Genomic DNA, 27,445 nt, shown 5'->3' on the forward strand with positions numbered 1-27,445 from the left:
GCAGAGTTTAGAGTAGTCAGCAATACTGTTTTCCATGTTAAGAACCTCAAGCCAGCCTGATGAGCTTATTAAAATGGAGCAAGAGTTAGTTTTCTAAAACAAAATTATGATCCCAAGGAGAAGCTTTGATATCCTTCGGAAGTTTTTTTTTTTTTTTTTGTTATACAATCAATCAAACTTCATTATAAAAGTCCCAGTGGAAGCAGCCCTGGAAGTAACATCAGCAAAATCATACAACATTTCAAACAATGGGTAGTCACTTGAGCAACAGAAACAGTTTGGTTACACAAAGAAGTTTTCTCCTCAGAAGAGGGAATAAATATCATAATATTCCTCATGTTTTCAAAAGAGGCAACCATAAACTTTAACAAATGAGCCTGACAGTTGAGAACTGTGAAAAAATAACTGTTGTAGAAGAATACACTTTTCCCCCCAAACCTGCCAAAAGCTTTCCCATCCTAGTCAGAAGGGGAGGGACTGGTATTATCAAGATGTTTAGCAGTAGTTGGGTTCCCTAGAGCAATAACCACCTTTTCTGATCTGGGATTAGTGTATGAAAACTTTGACTGAGGAACTTTCTATAAACAATTTGCTTGCTCCAGGGCGTCAGGCTGGTTGTCAGGCAAGTTACAGGCTGTAAAAAAAATTGCCCTACAATGCTGAAAGAACAGGAGGAACTGGAGTATGTTCGGGAAAATCAGGTTGTAATAAATCATACTGCTTCTTTGTAGAGAATGGTATATCATTATGTTCTCATTGAAACAACTTATTTGTTCTGAAAATATAGTTTCAGAGTGTGACAATTCTTTACAAGGTCTGCCAGAAGCTAGACTGCCCTCAGAATCAGAAATATGGGAAGTAAAAAATGTTCTTTCACAATCATTTTGTGGTTCAAAATCTTGAACCTCCTTAGAAAATGAAGGATCCATTTTTTACCATAAACACCAGAAATGGAAGCCTGAATTAAACCCTGAGCTAAGCCCAATAAATCACTCCTGACCAAAGTAATTAAGACAGAAGAAGATAAATGTCTAACTTTTTTTGCTTCTTTTCAACAGGAATTTCTGAAGAAACAGACCCAGTTTTGCTAGGAAAAACCTCCTAGGTATTGGCATAGTATTTTGGTTGTCCATTTTACCATGATCTGGCTGTGAGTCTAGAGGTGTACACTACAACAATAATGTATCATCAGCCATTCAGTTAAGTCAGATCTCTACTATGTGATGTCAGAGGGGATAGCTATTCTTGATGTCAGGAAAGACATAGGAAGGTCAAAAATTAGATGTAGGTGTCCTGCAAGGATGTTACCCAGCCCCAAACAAGTATGTTGTATGCAGTAATATTTCTTAGCTTTGTATGACTTGTGGGTTGTTGAAAAAAGTTGCTGCAGCATCTGTATTCTCCTTTGTTTTGTTTTACTCATTACAACATGGAATTAATGAATTAATTAACAGGCTTAGATTGTGTAATATAGACTAAACATGTTGTATTTTAGCAATATATTTTGCACTGTCTTCTTTACAACTTTCAGCAACTGTGAAGGGGTTGACATTTCCCAATGTCATATCGTCTGCACATCAGCCTTCTGATCTTCAACATCCATTATGCAGTTATTGTTGTATATTACTGTGATGTAGTCTTCTCTACAAAATCAGATTGTGAAGGATTTCTGCACTTAGTTAAAAACTGTTACTCTGTCTGGTTATAGTTAGTGCAAAGGACTAAAGCTCTGATTTATTAATGAGCTGCTTCCTGTGCCAAGGGGGCAACATTTGAATCTATTCACCTTCATTTATCCACTGTCTAACCTCAGAAGTCACTTAACCAGACAGTGCTTTGGATGACCTGAGAATTTGGACCAGGCTTCTTGTCTCTTGGACTGCATGCCTAGTAACTTACTGTGAACCTGTGGTGTTTTTTTCCACACATTCCCTATTGCATAGCTGACGTAATTTAGGAAATGTTATTGTAATATCATTAGCACATCAATTTTTTTTTAATGCAACATAGATCATTTATTCTTCAAGGGCAACAGGTGCTTCCTTTATAGATGAATCACTAAAATGTAAAGCTGTTTACAAACAGCAATGTCTGCATTAGTAATAGTTCTCTTTAATGTGGAATTACTTAGATGACTTTTGCTTCAGAAGAGATTGTGCATATTGATTTAACATATGTTATCTAATGGTTAATATGTCTTATGCTCTAATTATAAATACTTCTATTTTAACTGTACTATAAATACTTCTATTTAAACTGTACTGCCTGGCTAGCTCATATGGAGGGATACTAATGATCATCATACAATTTCATATATTTTATCTGCACTACCTATAAAGTAGCTATTATTTATTTCTTTGTAACAATAAGGAGGATACACAGTCCACAGAGTGGCTATAACTGCTGCTGGGGGTCAAACAGATTTATACAGTTTTATATATTTCATCCATCACTACCAATAAATGACTTATTATTTATTTCTTTGTAACAATTAGGAGTGAACACAGTCCACAGAGTGGTGATAACTGCTGGTGGGGGTGGGGATCTATCTGTTAAAGAAAGCACCTTATGCCTCCTATATTTGTTTTTAAACAGTCATTAATCTAACTTTGCAAGACTAGTGTGTATATGTGTTTGTGTGAATTAAGTTGGAACAATTTACTATGGCTATTGTGTTTGTGTAAAATAATTTGAAATATGTTGGTCATTATTGTTGTGATACAAACATTTAAGAAACATGCAGTCAGCAATGTAGCTATAATTGCTGGGTTTGGAGGATGTCTTTTGATAAAAATGGCTGACCCTGCTGGGTTGATAAAGTTAAAAAGTCATTAGTCTGTCTTTGCAGTACTTGTATATTTCTGATATGCAAGTTGGAATACTTTACTGTCACCATTTTTATCACAGTCAGACATGAAATGTATACAAAGTCAATAAAGTGGCTGTAATTGATGAGCATAGATATTGGCGGATTATAATGACAGCAGTCTGAGTGGCTTTTATGGTTGAAATGTTCTGAAATGGGCACTTTTGCCATTACTGGTTAATACATTGTGTTTCACTGCTTACTGGAAAAAATGTTCAAAACAACAAATTTAAAACACACTCTAACAATACTACATATTTAAAACACACTCTAGAAATGTATCTGTATTAAACAAGAAACATAATTTAGAACAATTAGGAAGGTGAATGTGTATCTGTGTGTGTGTGTGAGGGGGGTTGTATGGTTTGAAAACAGCCCAGGGCCCAAAGTACACTTAATCCTCCACTGTATGAATCTGAGTGTTTCAGATAGTCAAGGAACATGATACCCTTATCCTCAAAGCCATGAAGAACTTTTTATGCTACTTCCATTTATGTCTTGAGAAATGCCACTATCTCATTGATTTTGTATGTGACCATGACTTTGGGAATCACATAATCAAGTTAACCCTATCACATAGTGTCAGGCAGCAAAAGCTGTCACTTAGTCTGGTATTAAGACATTCTCAACTATGAAGATAAAGTCTGTACCAGGTGAGAATTTTTGCTTACTTGATCTTGTGAGATATTTGTCAAGAAGTAGTCATCCAAGTAAAAAAAAATCACTACATGTGAAAACTACAGCAGAGCAAAAACAGCTGAGCACCCCTAAAACTCAGACATTACCTTTGTTTTTTTTTTGTATGTGTTTATGCTGATAAAAGACTCTCAGATATATACTTATCATCCAGATTTTTTTTAATGTTCCAATGGTGATAAGTCATGTACAATGAAAATTCCAAATTCCAAACTTAATTATCCAGATGTTTAGGGTTAGTGTGCTTAGTTTTTTTGGACTAATACAATGAGCTGAAAGCTAGTATTTGGGGTGGAAATATGTTTCTGCATTTGTTTTTAACTTGGCGGTTTTTCTGTGGGTTGGTTGTATATAGGGTCTTATGTAGCACGATAGTATTTGCCTAGAGTAAATACAATGATGGCCATTTAAAAAAAAAACTTACAAAGGAAATATCTTGACTTTCTAAAATTAAGCAGCTAATAAAATACAGTCTAGAAGTTAGCAAAGGGGATTAAAGTTACAAGCTATTAATTTGATTAGCTGATTCCTGTTACCCAAGGTTTGATTCCTTCTCCTTTTGTGTGTTGTATGATTCTGAGCAAGTCACTTACACAGACAGTGCTCTCAGATAGTTGGGAAGATGGGCTATGCTCCTCCTCACTGGTCTACTGGATTACATTCCAAGCAACTACCTCTAAACCAGCATGTGGTAGGCAAATAACAATCTAATGCTTTTGTTGTACATTCCCTGTGTACTCAGCAATTTGTGTTGTTATATGCCAAACCTTTGCAAATCATTATAACATGAAAAGCAAGGCTTGTGGATCATTCTCATTGGTCTAGTAAACTGATGTTATAAAAAGGAAAGCTGTTTAAACACAGACAAACACACACACACACACACACACACACACACACACACACACACACACACACACACACACACACACACACACACACACACACTCTACAGAGAGGGGGAATTGTATAATTAATTATCTGATTAATCGCTGTAAATAAATAAAACAAAAATAGACAATCATATACAATAAGCCTGTTTAAGGCTACATACTGTGTGCTGTTATATAGGTGGTTCTGTTTTAAGGCAAACCGACTTTGATGTTTCAGCATGGGGAAATTAGGTGTTATAATTGTTTAAGCTGACTAAAAAGTTTTGTGTAATTTTTCATCTCTGCTGGGATAGTTCTTCTGTTGCTTGTTATAGTTTATATGCATGACTTCATTTCCTCTCCACAGATGACCATCAGCTGTCACCAGCTTCTCTCTATGTATCCCAGTGCCTGTGCTCCTTCACCATATTTATGGGACCCATCTTAGCCTCCCTGAGCTTAACCCAACCCATTTCTTGGGGTAGTGAGGAAATCATGGATGCTGGCACAATGTCATACTACTGTCAGGGAGTCTGCCCTAACTCCTGTGATCATATGGTAGCCTTGCAAGCTCTACAATCACTGCCTTTAGGAGATGCATGTTCACTTCCATGCATGCACAACCTCCTAGCTAAGAGGCACACCTCTTATTCAGCATAGAGTCCATCAGACTGATAGCACTGTTTTATTTCAGTGAGCCTGGGCTGCCTTCAACATTGACCTTTCAGCCCCTTCTCCCTCTGCGGCCCCTCCAGCATTCATGCTGCTATTCAAACACTGGTCATTTGGGTTGCAATAAGGGTTTTATCCTGCTGTGCCATGGGGCTGCTACCATATGCATGACTCCTTTTCTATTCTACGACTTCAAAACTGTTTTGCTTAATCTTTCTAGTTTATAAAATATATTATACAGGCGTTACATGAAAAGTCAGTCATAAAGCAGGAAACAGGATCATAGGAATGCATAAATACCACTGTGAATAAAAGAGAAATACCAAAGCAAGACATGTTTTGGGCAAACACAAAATGATATGTGCTTACATCATTAGATAACCAGCAGTACATTTTCTAAAAAAATAATGCACTTTTAGGATATTGCCTCATAGTATTAAAGATCACACAGTGATAAACAACAATGCTTTTTTTATGTTATAGTAATATCAGTATAACAGAAACATTTGAATCATACTAGCCACACTATGACTGAATCCAAATACAGTGTAGGTATATACAGGTATATATTTCCTATGTGGCAACATGTACAAAGGTTTGCACAAGTGTAATGCATGTTTCAGCATATCTTCATACAGTCATTCTGGCATAATTATGCAACAACTAGAAGAAGTGGCACCACATAATGGTGCTATATAAAAAATAATGCATTATTCTTTGAAATAATGCCAGTGTGTAATAACAATATAACATGTGCTGGTGTGTGTAAATTATATTTTACTCATGCTGTGTAAAATGTAACTTATCCAGACCCAGATATGACAAATTAATTTATGATACATACAAATATATCCACTATAAGTAAGTTACTCTTAAGCAGAAACCTGCATTTTCCTATAGCTCAGCTCAACTTACAAACAGTTCTCATACTTGATAGCCATAAATACAGGAAATAGAAAAACATAACAAAAACAAATCATATTATACAAAGAGGTGAAGAAGATCACCAACCCTGAAAATAAGTGCAATATACATATATATATATATATATATATATATATATATATATATATATATATATAAGTGTATCTATATACTGTATATATGTATACATATATGATGATATAGATACATATATATATATATATATATATATATATATATATATATATATATATATATATATATATATATATATATATATATATATATATAGATAGATATATAAAACATATATGTTTATATACATATATATACATGTGTGTGTGTGTGTGTGTGTGTGTGTATGCACGTGTGTGATCTTTTCTCACTGTTCTCTGCTTTCTGTGATTTTCAGATGTCTTACCTGTGTACAGCTGAATTAAGATGGGTGCAATAGTCCCAAGGCACTTCTCAGCAAATTTTTGAAATCTCTCACTTCTTCCCAAAGTGAGCTTTTTATTTCAACTCAGTTTTTGACTGCATAGGATATATGTACCCAGGTAGACACAAATTACATTGATTCTTATTTTTTACCCCAAATCTCTGTCATATGGCAACATGTAAGAAAGAAGGAAAAACACAGAATAAAATGTCAATATTAAACAAAAATAATTATTATAAAACTATAAGAAACAGACTAACTGTAAATATATGTTAAACTGGCAATATTTTCATTGGGGCTGTTTTCTCAAATTTGCATTTATAACTACCTTTGTTTTACTTTTATAGTATTACTTAACTTTCTGTTTTGGTGGTGCTGTGGTAGCGTTGTCGCCTCACAGTAAGACGTTGTCCTGTTCGATTCTCAGCTACAGCGTCTTCTGTGTGGAGACATGCGTGAATGGGCATACCTTCATTGAAGGTTGTGCATCAGGGCCGGCAACTCGGCACGTAAAAATCTACTGCCAATCATTAGCGGACCGAAGTTCCGCTGTGGCGACCCCTAACTGGGAAAAGCCGAGAGACACAACAACAACTCATGTAACACACGCTTATCATACTTTAATTCAGTATTTAAAGGAAATATATCTCCCCCAGATGTAAGTTCATAAAAGCAGGAATGTTTTTGTAATACTGAGGGACAGGTAGTACACTCCAGGTGAAGCATCCAGACAAAATGCTTATATATTTCATTAATATACTTCATTGTAGCAGCTTTTAGAACTCATAAGTGAGGTAGCTATTCAGTATAAAATAGTGACTAGGTATTAGGTAACTCTTAAATGTGCTCTAAGTTGTGTCCTCAAATACACACAGGCACTGTCCTGCATGTTTAGAATGAAAACCACTAGATGGGTGATCATCTGTTAAATCTCTACTGTTAGTGGTGTCACCCAGATTCACATGGGTGTGCATTGAATGCCTTTAGCTGCACCAGTTTAAACCAGTTTCAGAAACACCACTGAATAAACCTTTTAAAAGAGAACTAAGACCAACAATCAAAGCAGATCTTATCACTGGACAGATGTCATACAAGATGATTTATCTGTAACTTCTCTGTTTTTAACTTCATTTTCTACCCGTAAACCACCTTACCACCTTAGATCTTGTATAATGGCTTAGCTTTATATGTTATCAGTGTTCTTTGATTTTTGTATGATTTCCCTTTGAAATACACTGATATTCTGACCTATCCATTACCCTTTTCCTTTCCAAGTAGAAGAGGGAGTTGCTAACCATAATCAGCCCTCTTTCAGAAAGGAATTGCTGTTTCCCAGAACAAATAATCAGACTCTTGATTCAGCTCCACAGTTTTCACCTTTGCTTCTGTAGCAGAACAAGGAAATGGTCTGAAGACACAAATGAATATTAATTTCTGAGTAGTCACTTTAAAGTATTTTAAGAAAAGCCTGCTCTTTTTAATGACATTAGAACCAGATTGTATTATATTTATTTATTTCTGAGTAGTCGTTTTAAAGTATTTTAAGAAAAGCCTGCTCTTTTTAATGACATTAGAATCAGATTGTATTATATTTATTTTATGTACATTGGTACAGATAGGCTTGCAGACATTTTTGTATGCCCATACTGGGACATTTTTTACTGAAATGTGAAATTCTGGAAGACAAACCAAATACCCAAACAAGGCAAAAACTTTTTTTTCTGTTTAGTAACATACTCAAGACTATTGTGGTGACTCCCTTCTGGCCCAGGCAGCTGAAGTTCTCCCTTCTTTTGGAAATGGCTAAGCACAATTACCACAAGCTTCCTCAAAGAATGGACCTACTCACACAAGAACAGGGGTGTTTGGTACACCCCAACATCAATCATCTTCAATTGACTGCCTGGATGATAGGGTCTTAATTCCTTTTAAGCACCTGTTTTCTGAGGGTGTGCATCAGGTAATAATGGAAGCAAGAAAGCTTGCTACTAGGAAATCATATATTAGCAAATGGAAAAAAAGTTTTCTAGCTGGTGCCAACAACATAAACAGACCCATTCGGGGCTAGTCATTCTCTGTTGTACAATATTTGTGTAAGTTACTATCCTATGGCCTTTCTTATTCTTCTTTCAGTGTTCATTTATCAGCCATTTCAGTATGTCTGCCCATGGATTCTTCTCTTTCAGGCAGTCACATGTCAAAATATTCTTGAAAGGGGTTTTGCATAAGAGGCCTCCATGTAAGCCAGTGGCCCCTCCTTGGGATCTTAAGTTGTGTTAGAGAAACTAACAATTGCTTCATTTGAGCCAGCTAATCGGTCTGACTTGAGGTTCTTGACATGGAAAACAATTTTACTGATTGCTCTCACCTCTGCAAGAAGGGTATCTGAGTTGCAAGCTCTTGTGGTGAGTCAGCCCTACCTCATTTTCCACAAGGACAGAGTTGCTTTGAAAACTAATCCTTCTTTTATGCCTAAAGTGATATTCTAGTTTACTTTAAGCCAAACTATCTATCTCCGAATTTTCTTTCCTGAACTTAAAAATGAAGGAGAAATGAAATTCCATACCTTGCATGGCCACAGAAAACTCAGGTACTATCTTGACAGAATTAAATCTTACGGATCATTGGATCAACTGTTCATTTCTTGTGAAGAAACAAAAAACAGTTCCAAACTCAAAAAATAAAAAAGCAAATGCAGTACCAGATCGCACAACTGTTTTTATTAGTAAAACAAATAAGCGCTTTCCTCCCGAGCTTAATGTATTAGGAACTTCATCAGATTTACAGTGTTTCCTGTCACAGTAGTTTAAATCACTTCAAAGCCATGACATCACATCCTACTGCTCATAAAATGCAACAGTACCTCTAATGTAAATCTTATGTACTAGCTTGTTTCAACCTTATAAGTAGACATTCGACAATAAATTTTATAAATCATAAAGTTAAAAGTTAAAAAATACAAAACTGACATACAATTAAATACATATATATAACCCAAATTTCAAGTTATTTATAACATTAAAACTAACTAAAGTACCTATGCTTATAAAATCTTCAAAACAAGTTCTTTTAGCAAACTCCTATACAAGCATTTTCATAATACACTTTTAAAATCATATTTCTCCCCTAAACAAGTTAAAATATTATCAGTTCTGACAACATAAAAGTTCTTTTGTTAGTAAATGGTATCATCTTCTTAATGCCTTTAGTTTAAGAAGGCTACTAATGGACACACTGTCCAATTTAGGGCATTTAAACGTAACTGCCATGTAAGTTCTAGTTTTTCCAACAAATATGGCCAAACGTCCCCTCTTTCAGATTTATTTACAAAAGCACTTTTATGTCGTCAGAAATGTTAATATTTTAACTTGTTTAGGGGGAGAAATATGATTTTAAAAGTGTATTATGGAAATGCTTGTATAGGAGTATGTTAGAAGAACTTGCTTTGAAGGTTTTATAGGCATAGGTACTTTAGTTAGTTTTAATGTTATAAATAACTTGAACTTCGGGTTATATATATGCATTTAATTGTATGTCAGTTTTGTATTTTTTAACTTTTAACTTTATGATTTATAAAATTTATTGTCGAATGTCTGCTTATAAGGTTGAAACAAGCTAGTACGTAAGATTTACATTAGAGGTACTGTTGCATTTTATGAGCAGTAGGATGTGATGTCATGGCTTTGAAGTGATTTAAACTACTGTGACAGGAAACACTGTAAAACTGATGAAGTTCCTAATACATTAAGTTTGGGACGAAAGCACTTATTTGTTTTAGTAATAAAAACAGTTGTGTGATCTGGTACTGCATTCGTGTTTTTCATTTGTTGTGAAGGTAAGAAGAAGGGAGAGACTGTTTCCAAAGGATTGTCTAAAGTTTAGCTTCTGTTATATTCACCATAACAAATTTATTCCAGGCAAGGTTATGACCCACTCTACAAGGACCTTGGCTTCATATATGGCTTTCTGGAAAGGGTTGAATTGCAAAAGTATTCCAAAAGATGCTGCTTGGTCCTCTGTACATACCTTTACAAAGCACTGTAAGCTGGTTTCCTTCTCTAGGTGTCAAAGGAAAAAACTTCAAAGACCAATTCACGTTAGGTTCAAGCAAGGCACCCTTTATTACTTGCAGCAAGGAGACAAAGCATGTAGGCACAAGGTTTGTCTGAATTACTGGTGATTAGTATGTTATTCTTATACAGTTATCTTCCTGTCACACAGAAAATGTTACTATTCTATTGCTGACATAGTTAGACACAGCTTTCTGTATGTTCTACAGAAAATGTTACTAGACTTATTGCTGATTAGGTTAGATTATTTGCTAGCTTGCAAAACATTTGAGAAAAACAACCTGGCCTTGGGCTTATTTTAGCCCATTTTAACTTTTCATTTCTTCAATTGTACTGTTCTAATACATGTGTTACATTTTGTCTAGATTCAAGGTACATTTCTAGCTTTGGTACAAGTAATGCTGACTATGGTTTATACTTTCAAGCATCTATTGTTTTCTTTATCAAAGCTTCTAGCAGCTGCATACTTTCATATAGCATAAGCAGAAATGAATATCTCTTTGTTAAGTTTCATGACATTAGCAGAAATTAAATCTCTCTTGTTATTTTCATGACATTAGCAGAAATGAAATGCTTCTTGTTAAGTTTCTAATAGCTGTGCAGATTCATGCAGTGTGAACAGAATAAATGTATTAACCCTTTTAAACCTCGAATGTGCTAAGCATACATGTTACTATTATATATTTTTCTAACATTTCCCCCCTTTTAATACTTTTATTCTACTTTCAAGATAAGCATAAACAGTTTTTTCTTCCCCTAACCTCTTCCTACTCAGGATTTGCAGTTAAGAGAGTCATTCAGTTTAAACTTATGAAAGCATTTTCAGTTTTTCAGCAATTCTTCAGGTTCAGCACCTTGGTATAAGGTTTCTGAAACTGAAATGTCTATAAAGTCTTTAATCAGTCTTTTTATGCAGGGGATGCAGCAGCACATACATACCAACAGTAGGATTATTCCTACACAGATGGCAATCAGAATGTTCATCAGGATACTGCCCCACCCCCCCCAAACAATTTCTGGAAAAAGTCTGTCAATGGATTTGGTCCTGGTTTGGTCATGGCTGAAACCAGATGGTTGTCTATCTCGTATTTGTGGTCAGGAATATATGAACAGCACTCCTCCTGGATTAAAGCGCATGTACCTTCTCTCGCCACTAGGGTGAAGTCAAGAGCCATGCGATTTTGAAGCATCACTGTTCTCATGGCAGTCAGTTCATCGGTTACCAATTCTAGGGCAGAAAAGGTTGCATTGCTCATTATTTCAAGAAGCTTAGACAATTTTCTCAGTTCCCAGATTGATTTCATTGCTCCATATGCTGGCAGTACACCTGCCCACGAGATAACAGTATCACTCAAGTCCATATGTGACAGTCCATTTTTCCCTAAGCCCGCAGCATGATGGTTTTTCCAGCGCGCATTGATTTGCCCCACTGGATTGACAGGCTTCTTGATTTCTCGAACATTCCGAATTTTCCCTTGAGGTAAAACTGCTGTGTGTCGTATGGCCGGAACCAGGTACCCCAAAAAACAACTGCCGGACCAATTCTCAGGTAACCATTTATATGCTTTCCTACCACATACAAAGTAACAATCTTCTACTTTGGTAGTAACTTTACTATGCCCTGGCTCTGCATGAAACATTTTTTTGTTGATTATAGACAGTTGTTTATAGAGATCAGCATTATGTTTTACTTCTTCAGTTGTCCTATGCATCAGTTCAAAAAATGCATCATAGCTTGTGTTGCAATAGGATCTGGTGTTATCAGGTTTAGTGTAGCATCTATAGGGAACAGTCACATTGCAATTGCTCCAACCCACCTGAACTGTATCATTCTTGTAAAAACACACAGTTCCCTTTTGTCAAACAGACAAGTGCAATGCTACTTTATCTTGTGATGTGACATCTGATGTATCATAAATTAAGTTTTCCCAGGTCTTGTTGGCTCCTAGGGGAACTGACGCTAACAGTAACCCCCCATATGCTGTTGGCAAAGCTGTGCAAATACAGCAATTCGAAACACTAAAGGTCTCAGCATACACATATTTGATTGCCTGGTAAATGTTAAAGTTCGGGTGCCACTCTGCGTGCCACTCTGCACGCTTGTTTAGTTCAATTTGTGTGGCTGGGAAAAGGAATGGCCACAACAAAAAGATTATTGTCACTAGTACAGTCAACAGGATGATTATGCAATACTTTTGAGGAAACGGTTGTTCTGCATTTCTGTTTTCTCTGACTCTTCCAAGTAGGTGTATTTGGATCTTACTGAATTCCATCATCTTGGACATGTGCTCTTACTCTCTGCCCTAATAGGACCTTCAGCACCGATGGTTTCTTCACTGGGGTTGAGACGGATCAGTCCTATTGATCTGACCCCTCCTTTGTAGCCAGACTTTGTGCTGAGGGCCCCGATGGAGAGGTAAGATTTTTGTCCAACTCAAAGTTCTTAACCAGCTTGCAGTGTGTCAGGTGTATCCATGAAGCTCGTTCTGCTATCTTGACTGCAGTGGATGTTGAAAGAAGCACCTGGTAGGGACCTTCCCACCTTGGTGATGACCAATTCTTCCTCTTGATGTTTTTGATCCACACCCAATCTCCAGGCGTCACTGCGACTTCTGATGTCTCGGTTTGTTTTCTATCTGAAACAGAATTTGACTGCAACAGATGTTTAGAACTCAACAACTTTTTCATATATTCAGCTAGTGTGAAATCAGCTTCCTGGTCTGATGACATGAGAAGTTTCCACTGGGGTGTATAATAAGCCCTTCCAAATAATTTTTCAAAAGGAGTCAATCCTTTTGCTGTAGGGACAGTTCTCATGCTCAACAGTGCCAGGGGCAAACAGTATATCCATTTTTTTTCCTGTCTCAGCTATTAATTTTCTCAATTTGTTTTTTAGTATACCATTATGCCTTTCAACTAGCCCTGCAGATTGTGGATGGTATGCACAATGATTTTTTTAAAGAAATACCAAAATGCTTACTCAACTGCTGTATGGTTTGAGTTACAAAGTGTGCACCATTGTCACTGTAGATCCTTTCCGGAATACCTAACCTAGGAATAATTTCCTTGACAAGTACCTTTGCCGCCGTAGCTGCATCTGGATTTTCGGTTGGAAAGGCTTCCACCCATCTGGAAAACATATCTACAATGACAAGACAATACTCCTTATTTTCACATTTGTTCAATTGTATGAAATCCATACAGATAGTGTGAAATGGATAGGGTGGTGTAGGGTAACTCCCTTGCTTGGGCTTTATCGCCCCCTGTGCATGATGTTTGTTACAAATTTGACACATCAAACAAAATTTTGTAGAGTAGTTTGTAAATCCATACATTGTGAACACCTGGTTCACCAGCTGTACCATCCCCCCTGTTGATACATGGCACTGCCCATGGCTCAACAAAGCTGCATATCGAAACAAATTAGAAGGTAGTATCGGTTTTCCTTCTCCAGAGATGTACAGCCCTTTTCGAGGATTGCTCCTCGTTTAATCCATCGTTGTTTTTCAGCTTGCGTAGTGAGTGCCTGCATTGTTTTTAACATATCTAAATCTAAAATCTCAGAGGGTTGTAATTCCTCATTTAAAAGAAATACTTGTGTGGCTTTTTGTTTTGCAGCTATATCAGCTCTCGCATTACCTTTTGAAATCCTATCTTGTTGCTTTGTGTGAGCTGTGCATTTACAAATGGCTACTTTCTGAGGTAACTGAATAGATTCTAAAAGATCTAAAATAAACTGTGCATGATTTATAGGTTTGCCAGTAGATGTTATCATTCCCCGGTTTTTCCACTGTTGCGCAAAAACATGTACAGTAGAAAAAGCGTACTGGCTATCGGTAAAAATGTTTACACATTTACCCTTTGCTAAGGTACATGCCCGTGTCAGGGCAATCAATTCTGCTGCCTGTGCAGATAAGTTGTGTGGTAAAGGTTTTGCTTCTATAATCCCAGTATCAGAAACTACTGCATATCCTACTAGGTTCTGTCCTGCAGGACCCCTTTTGCATGAACCATCCACGTAGTATGTCACCTTGGCATCATCCAAGGGGACATCCGTGAGATCTTTTCTAGGTAGTGTTTTTTTGCTCAATTACCTGCAGGCAGCAGTGTGGTGTGCCATCTGCAGGGGTCGGGAGCAGAGTAGAAGGGTTTAAAGTCGTGCATCGCTCAATTGTCATATGAGGTTGGCTCAACAATATAGTCATACAGGAAAGATTAATCAAAGAAGACCCTTCTACCAAGAGTGTAACTTCTGGTTTTGTGTCTGCTAAATAAAGCTCCAAGCTCAATAAAGCTAGGTCCAATATTTCATTTTCTTCATTGTCACTAACTTCCTGCACTTCCTCTACTCCCTCTATCACATTCTCATTTGTCCTTTCTTCGCTAGCCCCTTCTAGTGATTCCTGACTACCATATAGTCAGTCCTCACCCTCCTTATCTTCAGTTGTTGCCTTCTTGTTTTTCTTGCAATCCCTTGCCAAATATCCCTTTTTACCGCATTTAAAACATTCTCCCCTTTTCTTTCGCCCTTCAAAGTCCTCTGATCGTTGATCAGATTGTTTGTTTCCCTGTGCGTTTTTCTTGCTCTTTTTCCTGGACTGTAATACATAAACTTCTGCTTCATCTTCTACAGAAAATACTTGAGCTTTCTTTTTCTTTTTGCTATTAAAATGCCTTTCGGCATGCCTAGCATATTCAAGTAATGATTGTAACCTGCTTGTTCGATGGTCTACCATATGTTTTGTAATAAAACTGCTTATAGGTGCAATACTACCCTTTAAAAATGCATTCTTTAATTGATGTTCATATGGGGAATCTTGTGTTTGATCTTCAGGAACCTGCATTCCACAGTGGTTATTAAAACACTCTAATAATCTGGCATAGTACCAGTCAATTGTTTCACCTTCTTGTTGGATGCATTGATTAATGCAAGTCCACTCTTCCCTAGGTTTCCATTTTTCAGAGATGCGGTCTGTAAGACCTTTTACTCTGGTGTCTAATTCTGAGCTGCTATGTGGGAGGGGTCTTTGTGCAGCATCACGGGGATTCCAGTTCCCACTAATCATATACCAATCTGGCCCTACAATCTGTCTAACTACTTTTTCTATTTCTTCTCCATTTGGCTTATAACTCAGCCTCATTCCTTGTAAATCTTCTGAGAATTTTCTAAAATTAACCTTTGGATGGGGAATTCCCTCGGTGGCTTTCCGGATATCTTCCGGAGTCCAAGGTCTATACACTAAAATAGTTGGGTCCTGATTGTCTTGACTTGCCTGAGGATTGGGTACTTCTATAAGTGGGCATATTTCTTCTTCTTCACTTATAGATCGTGAATTCTTAACCATTTGCCATAACTCGATCCCTTCATCTGAGTTACCTGCCTTTGTTTGGTACCTGGTCCTGATGGGATCTCTAATTTTAGTCAGTTTTAGTTTCATAATATCTCTATCTTCAGTGACTACAGGATATTGTGGGGGTGGATTAACCTGTTCACTTGCTTCATATTCTGGTAAGGGAGGCGGAGGTGCTGATGCTATTACTAAGTTATTGCCCTCCTTATCTAAAAACATTGCTTTTGAATTTTTGTTCTTTTGTTCCCTACGGTTTACTTTCTCAAGCCACCTGTGTACCTGAGGAATTCCTAATCGACGTTGCTTTTTTACCCAACCTTTGGAATCGGTTTTGAGCTGTTTGATAAGTTTAAGTGAGGATTTTTCTAATTTTCCGTCAAATTCGTATTTATTAACCCATTTTGAATAATATCTAATATTGTCGGCGCACTGCAACTGCATATATTTTGCATCTTCTGTTAAAAGCGGATTTTGGGGTCTTTTTGTGCAATTATTTCCCATATACCCTTTGATCGTTACGTAACTTCTCTTAATTTTTTTAACGTGGTACCACGGATTTTGTTATAGTCTCTTCAGAATGACTGCCTACTTATTCTGTTTCTCCTGATCTATGACAAGACAGTAATCTTTTTTGTCCCTGACTTGTAAGAAAAATACAGTCTGACAAAAACAATACACATCTAGTCCCTGATCTAAAACAGAAAACAGAAAAAAGTAGATTCACCTTACCTGAGCCCATGTGATTGATCACCAATTCGTGGAGACCCGTCCTTCAGTCACAGATCAGAAAGTGGCTGGCCTCTTTTGAATGACAATTCAGTCAGAGGACTTTCCATATAAGAAGAACCTATTTGGTTTCTTCCCCGTACGGTTTCAACCACCTGGCCGTCTGATCCAAGGTGAAGAGAGGGTTCCGGTCCGAAGGACCAATCTGTCAAAGGAAAAAACTTCAAAGACCAATTCACGTTAGGTTCAAGCAAGGCACCCTTTATTACTTGCAGCAAGGAGACAAAGCATGTAGGCACAGGATTTGTCTAAATTACTGGTGATTAGTATGTTATCCTTATACAGTTATCTTCCTGTCACACAGAAAATGTTACTATTCTATTGCCGACATAGTTAGACACAGTTTTCTGTATGTTCTACAGAAAATGTTACTAGACTTATTGCTGACTAGGTTAGATTATTTGCTAGCTTGCAAAACATTTGAGAAAAACAACCTGGCCTTGGGCTTATTTTAGCCCATTTTAACTTTTCAATTCTTCAATTGTACTGTTCTAATACATGTGTTACATTTTGTCTAGATTCAAGGTACATTTCTAGCTTTGGTGCAAGTAATGCTGACTATGGTTTATACTTTCAAGCATCTATTGTTTTCTTTATCAAAGCTTCTAGCAGCTGCATACTTTCTCATCGCATAAGCAGAAATGAATATCTCTTTGTTAAGTTTCATGACATTAGCAGAAACGAAATGTCTCTTGTTATTTTCATGACATTAGCAGAAATGAAATGCTTCTTGTTAAGTTTCTAATAGCAGATGTGCAGATTCATGCAGTGTGAACAGAATAAATGTATTAACCATTTTAAACCTCGAATGCACTAAGCATACATATTACTATTATATATTTTTCTAACACTAGGTCTAGATCATGCTTTGCCTGGATGATTCCCAGGGGCTCCTGAACCCTTCTCCTTCCACTTCCCAAATATAGTTAGTTATGGTAATCTACCAATACAGCTAAGGCTACTGCAGCAGTGCTCAGTATGAAGAACATAGCACAGTTGTGTAAGCTGAACTTGCCATGACAGTAGACATGCAAATGATCACTGTTGCAGTAGCCATTCCCTGCCTCCATCCCCCTTTTTTTTGTGGTTTTTTTTTTTTTTTTTTTTTTTTTTTTTTTTTTTATGCCAGGGTGTGGATATTTATTTTTTGTTATTCCTAGTCTTGTCCCTTCAGGGATCAGCCTCCTTCTCTGGTTGAAAGGCTTCACAAACAAACCTGTCTTTAAGTCAGCTCAGCACAAGCTGCTTGACAGTTTGGTTGCATGGAAGGTGCTGTGAAGCTTTGGAAGCTGGCTGGCTGTTATATCCTTGGCAGGATATAACCCATATAGCTAAGGCTATTGCAGCAGTGATCATTCGAACATCTACTGTTATGGTAAGTTCAACTTACACAACTATACTTTTTCAGCCTCAGCTGTTAGAATATTAGAACAGAATCATAATGCATCACTGAATCATTGCACTTGGCTGATGTCATAGAACATGTATTTTTAAATAGCTTTTTTTGATTTACTGTATTTATTAAACATTATAAGATAGTCAATACAATATAGTAAGGATTCTAGGAAAGAAATAGGGGCCTCTTTCAGGCTTACAGTTGTATTCAGGTAATACAGTGAAAGCAGAAATTATTTTGCACAATATTATTATAGAAGTGATCAACATTGGTTCTACACACCTTACACTTGTGTAACAATAATAGGATTATAAATAATCAATATCAAATACTTAAGAAATCTAGTGTTTTTATAATACTGTTACCTTACAAGTAAAATATGTTTGAAACCAGTGTAACAAATTATTTGTTTTGAATTATGTATATGTATGGATTTGTCATATCTGCACTTGTATATATTTGTCATTTCTATTTTGTTTGAATTTTATATATATATATATATATATATATATATATATATATATATATATATATATATTGTGACTGAATTTTATGACTAAGTCATGATTAAAAAAGGGCCTGGTGTTCCTTCTCGACCTACTGTAAAATAAAATAAATAAAGTAAAAATTAAAAATACTGCTGGTGATTATTGTATAATTTGAAGAAACTCACACAGGGACTAAAATCACCTTTAAGGCATTTTCTTACAGAGAAAAACTAAACACTTTGAAGATGCACAAATAGCTCTTTATACAGGGATGCATTGGTTTGCTTTTATGGAGTTTCTACAGTGCACCCCCTTTTAGTTTAAGGTCCATGAGGTCATTATTCACAGTAAGTGGTCAAGTAGCAAGTGTACCAGTGCAGCTTCCTGTTGTTTGCCCATCATCACATTATACATATATGGACACAGTAAGGCACAAGGGGTGTGCATATAACAGATATTATTGCACACTCAAGAATATTATGAGGTATGACCCCAAGGGCAATTGCCTTAAAGTCCCTTGGCATTATGATCCCAAAGGGCAACTGCCTTAAAGTCCCTTGGCATTCAGTAATATCTGTACCACCCCACACCCAAGTACCTTATTACACTTGTAAAAAAGGCAACCATCTTTTTTTGCAGTTTGAATTTTACATTTAGTGGTCTATGTCTGGCAAATGTATGTTTTGTATAGTATTTTAATGTAAAATAGTTCCTCTACCCACTTTAACAACTTGTTAGCTGTGCAGGTTTATAACTTTTTAACCATGTGGAATTTGGTCTGAATTTTCAGAGTAGTCATTTAAGAGACCCTAACTGTTTTGTGCTACTGCACAGTCCAGTTTCTAAACACGTATTAGCACTTCACAATCAAGTTCTTTCAGGTGAAAGAGTCCAGATAAGGAAACTTAATGAAGGAATAAAGCCAATAGGGTGTGTGTTATTGTGGAAATAATGCCCACCCAGAGGTGTTCTGAGGTCCGACGCTGCAGGCGGAAGGGTTCTACACCCTTGAAAGGGTATTTCCACAATAATACATACCCTGGAGGCCATTTCTGCACTTAAAGAATGGGTTGTCTGTAAAATTGTTGAGTTTTACTTACTAATTTAATATTTTTTATATATATATTTGGTGTAAAATAGTTCCTCTGCCTAATGTTTCAAACCTGCTGTAGTATCTGTTAATGGTGTTGGAGGAAGCATTTTACATTCAAAATATTACACTTTAAAAATACCTAGGTATTTACTTTAGTTTTGGTCCCTTACTCCTAAAACGTTTGGTTTGTTGCCAGCCATTGCAGATTGAAGTTACTAAATAATGACATACATTTGAGTTTCAGATTTTTATTTCCTTCAGAAATTTCATGCCAACACAAATCCTTTTATTTAAGCATGTTTATAAGTGCAATAAATAAAATCTGTTCCTGTTTTCAAGCCTTTGTTTCCCCCTTTATTTTAGGTTTTATCCAGATTGCTTCAGCTGAAAGGTCCAGAGGCATACCTCTCAACTATATAGTTTTTTCACAGAATGTCCAGATTTTTGACTGATATATTTGGTCTATTTCTCATAAAATTGTGTTTTTTCTGGCAAATCACTGGCGAGTCATTGAGGACTGCTGTCAGAAAATAATGACAGACATTTGAATTTTAGACTTCACACCCTTCAGAAAATGTATGTTAATGCAAAACCTGTTATTCTATTTACTTTTTAAGTTTGTAGGAGCGATATTTAAAAATTTCCCTATTTTTTGGCCTTCGTCCCCCCATTATGTATGACTCACACACACACACACACACACACACACACACACACACACACACACACACACACACATTTACACCTCTGCTTCAGAAAATGCATGCTAACACAAATTCTAAAGTTTCTGATTTTGTAATGGCAACATTTAAAATATGTTCCTATTTTGAGCCTTTATCCTCGGTTGATTTTAGGCTTATCCATCTAGCTAAGAGGTTGAGAGGTACGCAAACCTTTTAACTGCTGCTGTCAGGGATTGCTCAGTTGCTCTCACTCTCACTCTTTCTCTCTCTCTCACACACACACACACACACACACACACACACACACACACACACACACACACACAGTCTCTTCTGCTTTTATACACGCATTCACTCACACATACAGACAGAATCACACACACACACACACACACACACACACACACACACACACACACACACACACACACACATTTTTTTTTTTTCTGTTTCATTTTTTTTACACTGGCTAAACAGCGAAAGTTCTGCTTAGCAATTGTAAAACAACAGCACAACCAATCTCTCTCTCTCACTCTTATACATGCCAAATGTCCACAAATAACACACAGGATAACTCTCCTCCAAAAAAACAGACTCCAGGCAGGTAAAGTTATTAGCGCTTTCATTCCCTTTATTCACACTCCAAAATTAAACTTGATGAAGCTTCGTTTTGGAGTGTGAATAAAGGGAACGAAAGAGCTAATAACCTTACCTGCCTGGAGTCTGTTTTTTTGGAGGAGAGTTACCCTGTGTGTTCTTTGTGAAGATTTGGTTTGGACATTTTGTTTTTATTGTTTATTCTGGGTCACTCTTATACATGCCTATAGTCAGACACAGCCATAGACACATACAAACATATACGCTCTTTTATTTTATTTTTTCATTTTTTCTTTTACACTTGCTAAACAGCAAAAGTGCTGCTTAATGAGCATAAAATAATGGCGGCCATTTGTTTTTTTTTTCAGTACGAGCTCCTATGCATGTTGCCATGAAGTGGCAGACTCATTTTTCAATGGGCATTACCTGTAGGTTAACACCCCTGCTGGAAAAGCATAGTACTTCACAAACAGGCATATTGTTTCCAGATGACACAACCTCAAAATATTCACAAGAGTAATATTTCTGATGGCAACTCCAGAAACTGGAAGACACATCTGCAGGCAGTAGTGCGTCACTATTATTTTGGTAATTTAACTAATGATATGCTTATTTGCACCTCAAAAATATTTACAAGGCTAATCAATTTAGTGGCAAGTCCCAAGACTTTAAAGAAACATATGTGTAAGCAGTATCAGTGTCCAATCCCCATCATTTTCTTAAGTTGGTTCTACTATGAAATGTAGACTTTAATGCCAGCAAGCCAAAAAGTAAAAAAAAAAAAAAAAAAAACGCCCAAAAAACAGAAGGGTGAAAAGCAAGCCCCCCACCACACCCCACCCCAAGCATAGATAGATCATCTCCAAGGTCACCCTCTACAAACAGTAACATTAATTTACTTACTGTCACTTGCTTTTTTCTAATGCAGTTATAGTATCTTGGTTTGGTCATCAGGAACACTATCTTGCTTTGTGAATAAGAGTGATTATGGTTACTTCAAGTATCACATACACACACATACACACACACACACACACACACACACACACACACACACACACACACACACACACACACACACACACACTCACACACATACACACACACACACACACACACACTTGCATTAAAAAAATAACATTTAAACAAGTGCAATGCTTTGCTGAAAAGAGAAAGAACATTTTTGGTTCCTTTGCTTGGCTAGATTTTATAATAATGTCTTTTTTTTCCCCCAAGGGATTGCCAAGTGGACCTGATCCCGGCTTCATTTTTGTTTTTAGCTGAACATCAAGGATTGCCTACAAGGTTATTTGTTTATTCATTCATCCATTCTTCCTTTCTTTCTTTGTTCTTCATTTGTCAGCGACAGCTCATAAATGCTCTTGTAGGCTTCTTTGAAGGGGCATTCTGGCTGACATCTGAAGGGTGTACTGATTTTGCAAAGCTTGCAGGGATGACTGCAGTCGTCTTGCTGGTCCTTAGTACTTGCCATACAAGGAGGAGAGAGAGATGGCATTGAAGATAATCACAAAGTCGCATTCTTTTAGCAAACACTAGTGTTCTTCATACCTTTTCAGTGCATTAATCTATCAGGTCTTCAGATAACCAGCCATTAACAGACATCTCCACAATTACTCTAGGCATTTGTATTGCAGCTGTTTTCATTTTAAGACTGCAAGTACTGTAAACTTACAACAGTCTCTAATGGCAGCAAGATATCCTGCCACATATTGTTTCTTATATTGTGTAGTGTGAAAAATCATAGACCTAGCACCCACCTCTGCTATGGTTTTGTTCGCAGCCATATCTCCCCACATTTTAACAACCCTCATTTATATTTGGTGTCAAATTATGTTTAGCAGTCTGCTTCTTGCAGAGCACTGTAAACTCATTAAGCTTTTTGTTGTGATCTTGTCACTCTCAAACCATTGTTCCTTTTTTTTTAGGTGAATCCTAAGAAGTTCAAAAACTTAAATTCCCGACTATGACTTGCACAAAGCAAAACACGTTGTGCTAAGGTTTTTGCCTTAGCTGCTACAAACCTTCAGGTATGCCAGTAGTGCTTATCCTATAGTGCAGATACCCAGACTGCCAACTCTGACAGCATAGTCTGATTATTGCAAAGCTTCTTCCACCATCAAACCATCTTCTTTTACTAGCTCCAGTTACTGACCCCAGAACGTGTTTTTTTTTTTTCTTTCTCTAGCAACCTGGTCTGTTGCACATCTTGAAACAGGTCAGCTGGCATTCTTTTCTGCAAGCTTTGGTGTACTTACTTTTAAGTTTATTTTATTTTTGTGTCTAGCAACCTGGTCTGTTGCACATCTTGAAACAGGTCTGCTGGCATTCTTTTCTGCAAGCTTTGGTGTTCATACTTTTAAGTTTATTTTATTTTTGTGTCTAGCAACCTGGTCTGTTGCATGTCTTGAAACAAGTCTGTTGGCTTTCTTTTCTGTAAGCTTTGGTGCGCTTACTTTTTATTTCATTTTATTTTTGTGTCTATCAATTGTTACAATAAAATGCTGAAGTCCTTTTTTTGCTCTTGAATAGCAGAACTGGAGGGGTGTGGATATGACTGTAATAACCAGGCTGGACAAAGATGGAGGGCATGGATCTGTGTGTAGTAAGCCCGATGCTATAAATGTAACAATCAGCTTGCTACAGTAAAGTCATTTTTTGTTTGTTTGTTTTTTGAGTGGAAGAGCTAGAGGTGTGGATTTGACACTAATAAGCCCTTACTTCCAATGTAGCAATCAGCTTGCTACAGTTGTAATACAGTAAAGTGTTTTTTTTTTTCTCTTTTGAATGGAAGAGCTGGGGGAGGGGGGAGATCTTACTGTAATTTACAAATGATGCAGTGATCGGCTTGATATAATAAAGTGCATTTTTTTTCTGTCTTCACACTAAAGAGCTGAGGGGGGTGCACTGCACTGGGGACTATCACTGGGCGCTAAATGAATTCTGCCAACTGTCACATCCCTGTCCAAATGCACATCCAAGAAGATGATAGTGTCATAATTAGTACAATATGTGAGAAGTAAAAAATCTGCTGTACTTCCGAATAGTACAATAAACTTAGCAAATTATTCTTCACTACCTGTCCAGATAATAAATCATTATCTAAAAATATAAGGTAGATCTTGCAATACCTAAACTTCTCACTTAAAAAACATGGTCTTTTTCCTATGCCCATTCCAACACAATTTACATATATGGGAGCAAAAGCCACCCCCATAGCAACTCCATTAGTCTGTCTATAATATTCACCCTCAAAATATAGACAGTTGGTCTTTAAAATAATATCCACAAAGTCTACAAATAGTGATATTTTTATTTATCCTTTGTTGACCAGGTTAGTCCCACTAGCCTAGAAGCCTTTTTTCAGGAGAGACCCGAGATTATATTTATACTACAAGGGGTAATTTGGCCAGGGCATCAGGGAACTTCCTACACCCTTTTAAATAGGTGCCATGTGATCTTTTACATCCACCTGAGCTACCACCAACTCAAGCAGATTGGGCCTTGGTTTAACATTTCATCCAAAGGATGGCACACTCAGGAATGCAGCACCCCACTTAAGCTGCACTTCAGTGTCAGCAATCAGTCTATCTGATGTAGGAATAGAACCCGCAGCCTTCTGCACCAAAGGCAAGTGTGTGAGTGCTGAGGTTTATTAAAGTAAAATGTACTGTTGTGTTTATTGTCCTTCTTGGGGGTATGTGAATGCAAAAGGGTTTGAGATGGGGGCAGTGTCAGGAGAAGAGTGTGTATGTGTGTGTGTGTGTGTGTGTGTGTGTGTGTGTGTGTGTGTGTGTGTGTGTGTGTGTGTGTGTGTGTGTGCGTGTGTGCGTGTGTGTGTGTGATGTAATGAAAGCTGTGGTGGTGTGAGTGTAGGTCTGCTGGGACACAGACTCAGCAGTTCTTGCAGCATGGAGGCTTGATGTACTGGACAGGACCAGGGCATGAATAGCAGGTGCTTGAGCATCCCATGCATGTACTTCCCTATAAAAGCTGGCTCTGCAAGGAGTTAAGTTGCTTGTGCCTTGACCCTGGCCAGATGCTGGTGTGCTGCATGGCCATGAGTGATATCTGCTTAAAGATGCTTCTCTGCCCCTACTGATATGACCATCCTCTACTGGATGCAGACACCTCCAGAACAACTGTAGCCATGAAAGCGCAAGCACTGTCAGAGCATGAAATAGATCATCCATGGCCACGATGGCTACCATCTGTAGAGGATGATTTTCAGTATCCCTAAGGTGCACAAGTGTGTTTCTGATCCCCCTTTGCATCCTATTGTGGATGCAAAAACATCCAAAACATTCTGTATTGCTAAATATATATAGATTTTTACACCAAGACTGCGTTGGACGTTAACCCTGTCCTGCTTAGAGATTCTTGGGATTTTTTAAGTAGGGTACCTGATGACCTCTTTAGAGAATGGATAACCTTTTTCACCATTGATGTAGAAGATTTATTCTCAGGGATTCCACATGAGATAGGTGTCGAATGGTTTTATGATTATTTGAGACACAAGACAGCAATGTGTTCCAGAAAACTGGAAGTTTTAAGAGAGTTTATGGAAATTGTACTGGAGAAGAATTTCCTAACATTTGAAGGCCAATTTTTAGGCAAAAAACTGGGGTAGCCATGGGGGCAACCTGTGCCCCCATGTTTGCTAAAGCAGTTTTATCTTACTGGTAAACAAATTATGTCTTGAATTCTGAATTTAAGGACTGTTGACTTTTTTACGGACGTTTTTTAGACGACATGATATTCTTCTGGAATGAAACCTAGTTGAGATTGCACCAATATTTTGAATATCTACATTCTACCACAAGCTTCTTGGTGTTTAAAATGGACATTCAGGGTGACTCAGTACACTTTTTAGAGATTTCCCCTCAGGAGGAATTATGCTAACAAAGAGTTTGATTCTACCATCTATCATAAACCTAGTTAGTCCGATTTCTTTCTTCACTTCAACAGCATGCACCCGTTAACATCAAAAGAAGTCTATAGTTAAAGGCAATGTGTTAGACTAGCCCAGATGGTTTCTGGTAACGATGATTTCCATGCTGAAATGGCAAAACTAAAGAGATGTTTTCTAGGAGAGGTTACCCGGATAGGTTTTTAAACAATATTTTTAGTGAAGTTTGTGTGAAGAGGAGGGCAGGTAATTTTTCTCCTTTATTGGGAAAACTTAATGGGTCTAACTCTGATACAGGAGGGGACAAATTGGTTAAAACAACAAGAGGTGAATGCTTTAATCATGGGATGACATTGACATACAGGGGGGTCAGTTTGAGGGCATAAAAGAGATTTTGGAAAAGAATTGGACCATTTTCCAAATGAACAGTGAATACCTGGAAGCTGTGGGGCCTAAACCAGTTGTGATATAAAAAAAGGCTCCCAGCTTCAAGATGATTCTTGAAAGACCAGGGTTATTTTATTTATTTATTATTTTATTTTACATTTGTTGACCAGGAAAGTCTGACTGGATACATGTCCATTTTCAGCGGAGGCCCGGGGAGAAAAACTCCAGTTACATCACAGGTCCATAAACATACATGATCTAATTAATACAAATGATGAAATACACATACAAAAACAGGTTTCAATCATAGGTAAACATGGCCTGTTAGCAGGCTCATAGTTAGATAGTTGTCAGATAATAAATTCATCTTGCAGTAAAATACATTCTGTACATACTCAATACATGAAGTATATTGTAGCCTTATACAGCTAGGATACAACAGTTATGCTTAGAACAGCAGATAGTTACATGTTAGAAGTTAGAGTTAACATTGCCAGTGACTGTAGATATTTCTAGTATTTCAGCCATTACCCAGGGGTAAGACAAGAGCATAGCCAGTTGTTTGTGAGGTGTGTTTTTAGTAGTTTTTTTAATTGTGTTGTGGAGTTATTTTATGTTATTTGGGTAGGGAGGGAGTTCCAGAGTTTGGAAATGTAGCAGCTAAAGAGATATTTACCTGACTCATTGTTATGTCTTGTAACTTTAAGGAGGTTAAGGATACTTGATCTCAGGGTTCTTGTGGTGGTGTGAGTGTGTGTTAGGTTTTGGAGGGCTGGAATCTTATCTGAGTGATGGTATAACTTATGTGCTAGTGACAATTGATTGAGTTGAAGTATTTGAGGGAACTCCAACCAATTAAATTTCTTGAGAGCTACACAGTGGTGTGTTTTATATGCTGATTCTGTTGCAAATTTAGCCATCCTATTATAACAGGTTTCTAGTTTGGATAGTTCACATTTATGGAGGTTGGTAAATACTGGGGATGAGTAGAGAAGGGTGAATAGTATATGTGTCCTGGCTATTGTAGTTTTGGATTGCTTGGAGAGAAATTGCTTGTTATGGTAAAGGAGCCCTAGTTTTTTGTGACCTTTCTTTACAGTTTGAGCAATATGCAAGTCGAATCTTAGGTGATTGTCTATTTCTACACCTAGAAGTTTGGTGTGGGTAGTTGGGGTAATAATGGTTTTGTTATTAGAGG

This window comes from Protopterus annectens, chromosome 2.part1, assembly GCF_019279795.1.
Source record: "Protopterus annectens isolate FY-2018-M chromosome 2.part1, PAN1.0, whole genome shotgun sequence".
Classification (NCBI taxonomy): Eukaryota; Metazoa; Chordata; order Ceratodontiformes; family Protopteridae; genus Protopterus; species Protopterus annectens.